The following is a 7,107-nucleotide window of genomic DNA, read 5'->3' as shown; positions in this document are numbered from 1 at the left end:
AGAGCTTGTTCAAACCTTTTGCTTGTTTTTCTTTTGGGTTGGCTGTCTTTTTCTTACTGATTGGTAGATTTTTTTTCAACTTTCAATTCTGAATAATGGTTCTCTAGTGGTTTTGTGTTGCAGAAATCTCCCATTCTCGCGTGTATCTGTTGAATCCTCACAACAAGCCCAATAAATAAATACTGTGCTGTCTATTTTATAGTTGAGGGAAGAGAGCAGAGCCTTAGAGAAGTTTAGTGACTTGTTCAAGGTCACCCAGCTAATCAGCATCAGAGCTGGGAAATCAAACCTCGATCTGCTCAAGTGGAAAGCTGGCCCTTAACCACCGGGCCGAGTTCAGGGTCAGGGGCCATCAGCCCCTCTCTACTGCTCTATGGGTCTTCAGCCACTTCTCCACTGGCTTTTCTCTTCTCTCCTCCTTCATGACATTGGCTTACTCATGACTTTCCCTTCCTGCCTTTTTGCATGACCATTCTTCTTTCCCCGAGTTCCAAATGTTGCCCCTCACTTGGGTTCTTCTTCAAACTCCCTGAAGGGGGTCTCATCAGCTCATTCTGGCACTGTCCCCTTCACGGGCAGGCTTCCATGCAGGCCAAATCATGGCACTCTCCCAGTCCAATTGGCTGTGACCAAGGGGCAGAATCACATGGTCCCTGGCCTTGGATGGAGCTGTGGGCTAGTGGCTGCTCTCCAAAGCAGTTCTTTCCTCTGGATCTTCACTTTTCAGGCTGATCATCACCTGGTCCTTTGACATCTCATCATCCTGATGACAACTCCCATCTACAAACCTGGGAGTTTTCCGGGATACCACCCACTTCCACACTCCCCATCCAAGCCCATTAAAGCATCAATTCCTATCCATTTTGTGGCCTAAATAACTCTTAAATCTACCCACTTCTCTCCATGTCTAGGCTACACCTTAGTCCAGATTCCACCCTAATCCAGGCTACCATCATCTCCTACCTGGACTCCCAAAATAGCTACTCTCCCCTCTTCCTAATCCATTCTCCACACAGCAGCCAGAGGGATCTGTTCAAAATGCTGGTCTGATCATGTCAGATTGTTCCAAGCTTTCCATTGGCTTCCCTTTTCTCTTGGGATAAAGACCAAAACCCTTATGATGAACCCCAAGGCCCAGCAAGATTTGGTCCTTGCCTCCCTCTTTACTTTCCTCCTTGCTCTGTGTTCTTTGTCCCCAACCCCCTGGAAGTTTTTTAGTCCTGTTGATACGCCAGACTTCCTCTCCCGACAGGGCCTTTGCACGTGCTGTGTGAACTGCCTGCAGTGCCTTGGTCACCCCTCACCCCACCTCTGCCTGGTTAATTTCCAACCTCAGCAGTTCTGCCTCTCTGACTTACATAGCTGACCTACAATACACATCCCTGCCTAACTGTTATTCTCAGTTGCAGGCCAAAAGTGGTTCATGTAAACCACAAGATATTATCTTCTGCCTATCAGACAGGCAAAGATTAAAATCACTGCTAATATTCTGTGTTGCTGAGGCTACAAGAAAGCATGCATTCTGATTTGCACGCTCATTCAGGTACAACCTGAGTAGTAAGAAATATGGTAGCATCTATCATTTAAATTTTTCATACCCTTTGAGTCAGCATTTCCACTTCTATGAATTTATCCTTTAGAAATAAATACTCCCACCATATGTAAAAAGATACGCAGAATAATTTTCTTTGCAACATTGTTTACAATAGTGAAAAAGTGGAAACAATACACACACCTATCAATAAGACACTAGCTAAATAAACTGTGGTACATTCATCAAATGGAGTTTTTACTCAGCCATTTAGAAGAATGAGGTAGATTTCTTTGTATTCATATGGAAGAATGTCTAAAATACATTAACCTAAAAAAAATTTAAAAGAATATGGTTCCCTTTTTATGCTTTCAAAATATATTACATGTATATTTTTAAAAGTTGGAGAAAAATGCCCAAGCCTATTGACAGTGGCTATCTCTGGGGAAAGAAGATGAGTGTACTGGGGAAGGGGGTTCTTTTCTGTGTCATATATTTCTGTAACATTTGATTTTGCTATTTTATTACTATAAAATAATTTATAACCTGAAAAAAAATCTAATATAGAGAAAAAGATAATAATTACACCATTAAGTCTACAGTGTCTCTTTTCTCCCTAGAATATAAGCTCTCTGAGGTCAGCAAATGCTTCTTTCCTATTCAGTGCTATTTCCCCACAACCTAGTCAGTGCCAGGCACATAGCATGTACTCATTAAACATTTATCAGTGGAAGGAATGAATGAATGAACGACCTGTTTCTATGACCCCGTAAATCGTGGTACCCACTCGGAACTCCAGAAGCCTGTGGCTACCTCTTCCCTTGAACTGTACTCCGTACTTTAAAAACCTGTAAAAGTGCTTCCCCTTTATACAACAGTCCCATCAGGTTCTTTGCTGATGTTGAGCTTTAGGGCCTTCGCACAAGTACTGCACTCAAGCTGGGTTCCCCCTCTTGATTTAGGCAAGTAATTTTTTTGAGTCCCAAGTCAGGAGTCTTTGGAGTTTTGCTCACATCTGCCAAGGTATGGTAAAACCCAATCCCTGACATCTAACCCAATACAAGTTCTACCTTTGTAGAACGTAGCTTTGTAGCTTTGTATTACCCACATATTTGATAAATATGACTTATATGTTTACTTCCAATTTAGTTATAAACAAACAAAACTACACAGGTCAGGGCCTCCAACAGAACCCTGCAGCCCTCTGTAAGAGAAGACTTTCCAGTTTGACTTGGAGGAATCTGGTCTTTCTGTGCATGATTAAGCTCAAGCATATTAAGCTCATTTCTACCGCAGGGCCTTTGCACTTCCAGCTCCCTCCATTTGGAAAGCTTTCCCAAGATGGTAACTCCTCCTAGATATTCAGGACTCAGCTCTAATGTTATCTCATCAGAAAGGCCTTCCTATTACCCAGTCTAAAATACCCCCTCCCCAAATCCTCATTACCCTAACTCTGTTTTCTTCAAAGCACTTAGCAATAACTAAAATTACCTTTTTAATATATTTTTTTTACCTCTTTATTACCTGCTCCCTCCCCCTCCCCAGTGTCAGTGGGGACATTGTCAGCTTATTCATACTTTATCTCCTGTGCCTGGAACATTGCAGTTCAATAAATATGTGCCAAGTGAACAATAAATAGAGTTGGTCAGATAACTGCCTGCCTAAATTGTCTTCTAGACCCATGTTTATCTGTAAGGATGTTGTATTAGTTTCCTGGGGCTGCCGTAACAAATTACCACAAGTTTGGGGATTTAAAACAACAAAAATGTATTCTCTTACAATTCTGGAAGCCAGAAGTCCAACCTAAGTTTCACTGGGCCAAAATTGAAGTATCAAAAAGGCCACAGTCCCAGCAGAGGCTCTAGGAGAGAATCAGTTCCTTGCCTCTTCTGGCTTCTGGGGGCTGCCAGGGTTCTTTGGCTTGTGGCTGCATCACTCCAATCTTCAAGACCAGCATCTTCAAATCTTTTCCTGCTCCATCTTTACATCGCCTTCTCCCCTGTGTGTGTCATTGTAAAATCTCTCTGCCTCCCTCTTAAAAGGATAGATGTGATGGCATTTAGGGCCCAACTGGATAATTCAGGATAATCTCTCCAACTCAAGACGCTTAACTTAATCACATCTGCAAAGTATGTTTACCATACGTTGCAGGGGTTAGGACCTGACATCCTCCTGCAGATGTCAATAGTGACCCAGCGAAACGTATTTGCAAAATCGAGACAGATCGTATATGCAGGATTTCTCTTTCCCATATCTCTGGTACTGCCTGCCACAGAGGAAGCTCAGTAAATGTTTCTTGAATGAATAAGTGCACAGAAGATGTTATTCTGCTCTACCACTCCCCACCCAAGCCCCCAAAAGGGGCAAAAAAAAAAAATGGGCCTATCATTCCTTTAGTATCATTGGCTTCCCCAGTTCACAGATTCTTGAGAAGCCAGAATGGGTTTGGAAAACGAGGAATCTCTTCATAAGTGATCTCCATCTGACATGCTGCCAGTACCCACTGGGAAGGATATATGGTTATCAAATGGGTAACAAGACTAAAATTATTTACAAATGAGCCTTGCCCACTAGAGAGGGTTTGGGCTCTGCTCGTATTTGATTTCTCTCCCTCCCCAGCACTCTGAGGAGGGTTGTGTTGTAGCCAAATTAGTTCTCTGGCTTTTGTGCTATTGAATGAGTATGGAGAGAGGATGTATGGCTAACTCACTTTGCTGTACAGCAGAAATTAACACAACATGGTAAATCAACTATACTTCAATTAAAAAAAAAAAAAAAAGAGTATGGAGAGAGGGAGACCAAATGGCACTGACGAGGCACAAGGAAAATTGGTTTATCCTCCCCTGATTGAGGGGACCCCTGAGGAACTTCATAGAGAAGTATAGTACCTGGGGAAGGGGCCACTCAAATCCATAACAGGGTCATTCCATAGTAAAAACTACTTTCAAATCCTTGGTCTGGTCCCCTGAGTGGCATCATAAACCTGCTTCCCTGCTGCTACAGCAGGTCTTCTACAGTTACTGCGTGGATTACTGTTTAGTTATTCCTTGGCAAAACCAGAGAGTAAAGACCTCTTGGGGTGGGACCTTGGTCCCCATCCCCAGACTCCCACCACGATGGGGTTCTCTTGAGAAGCCGTCAGCTGGTGGGGTTTGGTGCCCTGAGACTGCAGCTAGGCTGGGCCGTGGAGGCCCCACTGCTGAGCAGCAGGGGAAGAGCTCTGACAGCCGAGAGCAGAGGTAAATTGCCCTGTCTCAGCATCATGGTGGTGGTGATCATGGATCTTACACTCAGCCCTCACTGGTGCTCAAGACTTCCCCTCCTCCACCCCACAGGAAGAGGGCCTTGGATGAAAGGGGGTGGGGTTGGAGACACCCAAGGGGACTTCCATGAGGTCTGTAAGTGGGGGAGAATCTCTTCTCTCCCAAGAATAAACACCGAGAGGGCCAAACAGGCACGGAGAGGGCCAAGGGGAAAGCAAGATGCATAGGTCTAACTTGAGAGATGAAGAAGGGGTCTTTGAGGCTCACATGGGGTTCAACCCAGCACACCAGCGTGGAAGCCTGGATACAAGCTCAGCCACAACGGTCCCAGCTAGGACTAGACATGCATTTGCCTTGAGTGCCCTCCTTACGACAGAAGAGTAACTCTGCCATGAAGCCCAGGGACAACATTCCATGGAAAGCTGCTTGCTTCGGGGGAGCTATGATCGTCTGCGGCATTCCCTTGACTGTGTATTGGAACCTTGGGTTGGTGCCACAGTTCCTGAGAACACATCCGTGCAATTATAAAGCATATCAATGGGACAGTGATTCACTCGGCAGAAATCTAAACAAACTAGTCCCTTCTAACTCCCATTACAGCTTTTCCTGAAGGACAGCATACATGTTTTATGGTTGAGGAAAAGAATGCATATCACCAGTTCTTACTTGCAGTAACTTATCTGTGAATTTGTAAAGTGACTAAACCCCTTCTGGGAGATATACTGAACCCTGGAAACGGAAACAAAAAGTATGTCTCATCTACCTACAGTGCCTACCCTGTAAAGTTTGAAACAAGGAGCTCAAGGGGTTTGAGAGCATCAGATAAAATTAAGAAAATTTCTCAGGTTAATATTGTTGAAAACCTAGTCCTTTAAAAAAGTACATAACAACATAAAGGGAAAGACTGATAGGTATAATTGTACAAAAAGTAAAGACTTCTGAACCTACACATGTCCATGCACACATATAAATCTACCATACATAAAAGACAAATAGTAAATTAGGAAAAAAAAATTTTGCAACTTATATCACAAAGGGTTACTTTGTTTAAAATACAAACAGCTTTCACATTTCAATAAGAGAGAAAGGTAAACACTCTAATAGAAAAATGAGCAATTTACTAAAAAAGAAATATGAATCATCAACAACCAGAGATACAACTCAAATCACCAAGAGATGAAATTCTTTCCTGTCAGACTGAAAAAATGAAAAAGAATAACAGATACAGCACAGATGAGGCCATGAGTGGGAATTCTCACACATTCTGGCTAAGTTTGACAATCAAAAAATTTTAAATGCATATCCCCTTTTACTTATCAATTTCATTTATAAGAAAGCATCCTAAATAATCATGAATGTGTGGAAAGATTTAGAAAACATTCATTACAATATTGTTAATAAATAAAAAATAAATAAAAAAGAACCTAAATGCCTCAAATTGAGGATTTTAAAAAATTTTTATTTATTTTATTGACGTATAATTGATTTACAATGTTGTGATACTTTCTGGTGTACAGTAAAGTGATTCATATATACATATATTATTTTTCAGATACTTTTCCATTATAGGTTATTACAAGATATTGAATATAGTTCCCTGTGCTATACAGTAGGACCTTGTTGTTTATCTATTCTGTATATTAGTTTGCATCTGCTAACCCCAAACTCCCAATCCATCCTCCCTTCCCCCCAACCCACCACAACCACAAGTCTGTTCTCTATGTCTGTGAGTCTGTTTCTGTTTCATAGATAAGTTCATTTATGTCATATTTTAGATTCCACATATAAGTGATATCATATGGTATTGTTCTCTGTCTGACTTACTTCACTTAGTGTGATAATCTCTAGGTCCATCCATGTTGCTGCATTATTTCATTCTTTTTTATGGCTGAGTAATATTCAGTTGTATATATATACACCACATCTTTATCCATTCATCTGTTGATGGACATTTAGGTTGCTTCCATGTCTTGGCTATTTTAAATAGTGCTGCTATGAGCATTGGGGTGCATGTATCTTTTTGAACTAGACTTTTGTGCAGAGGTATGCCCAGTAGTGGGATAGCTGGATCATATGGTAGCTCTGTTTTTAGTTTTTTGAGGAACCTCCATACTCTTCTCCATAGTGGCTGCACCAATTTACATTCCCACCAGCAGTACAAGAGGGTTCCCTTTTCTCCACACCCTCTCCAGCAGTTGTTATTTGTAGACTTTTTAATGATGGCCATTCTGACTGGTGCAAAGTGATACCTCATTGTAGTTTTGATTTGCATTTCTCTAATAATTAGCAATGATGAACATCTTTTCATGTGCC

Source organism: Balaenoptera ricei, chromosome 9 (genome assembly GCF_028023285.1).
Source record: "Balaenoptera ricei isolate mBalRic1 chromosome 9, mBalRic1.hap2, whole genome shotgun sequence".
Taxonomy (NCBI): Eukaryota; Metazoa; Chordata; class Mammalia; order Artiodactyla; family Balaenopteridae; genus Balaenoptera; species Balaenoptera ricei.
Note: the sequence above shows the minus strand (reverse complement) of the source record.